This window comes from Notolepis coatsorum, assembly GCF_963971535.1.
Source record: "Notolepis coatsorum genome assembly, chromosome: 7".
NCBI lineage: Eukaryota > Metazoa > Chordata > Actinopteri > Aulopiformes > Paralepididae > Notolepis > Notolepis coatsorum.
The window spans coordinates 148,897,415-148,898,250 of record NC_140171.1 but is presented as its reverse complement, the minus strand read 5'-3'; positions in this window follow the sequence as shown (position 1 = coordinate 148,898,250).

The following is an 836-nucleotide window of genomic DNA, read 5'->3' as shown; positions in this document are numbered from 1 at the left end:
GGTTCAGTCTGCAGAGACAGGGAGAGAGGTCAGAGGTCATGGTTCAGTCTGAAGAGACAGGGAGAGAGGTCAGAGGTCATGGTTCAGTCTGCAGAGACAGAGAGAGAGAGAGAGGTCATGGTTCAGTCTGCAGAGACAGAGAGAGAGAGAGGTCAGGGTTCTGTCTGAGGAGACAGGGAGAGAGGTCAGAGGTCATGGTTCAGTCTGAGGAGACAGGGAGAGAGGTCAGAGGTCATGGTTCAGTCTGAAGAGACAGAGACAGCGAGAGACAAACAGCAAAGGAGGCACAACTGAAATGTACTACAAACAAACCAAAAACTGCAACAAAAAACAGCTGGTTTGATACAGATTGTAAAATCATTAGGAAAAAAATTTGAATGCTATCAAATCAAAAACACAGAGACCCCAATAATGCTGATGTACGCTTTATCTACTGTGAGACCCTAAAACTCTACAAACGTACACTCAGAACCAAAAAACAACAATATGACAAACAGCAACTGACACTAATTGAGGAGGCAATCAATACAAACAACTTTTGGCAACATTGGAAACACATAAACAAACCCCAACAACAGGAATTGGCTATACAGAACAGTGATATATGGACAACCCATTTTAAAACACTATACCACACTGTTCAAATTGATGGAAACACAGAACAATCTCAAATTCTTGATAAATTGACTAAATTGGAGCTTGCAATAAAAGACAATCAAAACCCATTAGACTCCCCAATTATTGAGCAGGAACTGCTTAAGAAACTACAAACTCTTAAATCTAAAAAGGTTTGTGGACCTGATGGCATCTTGAATGAGATGATGAAAAATATGAAC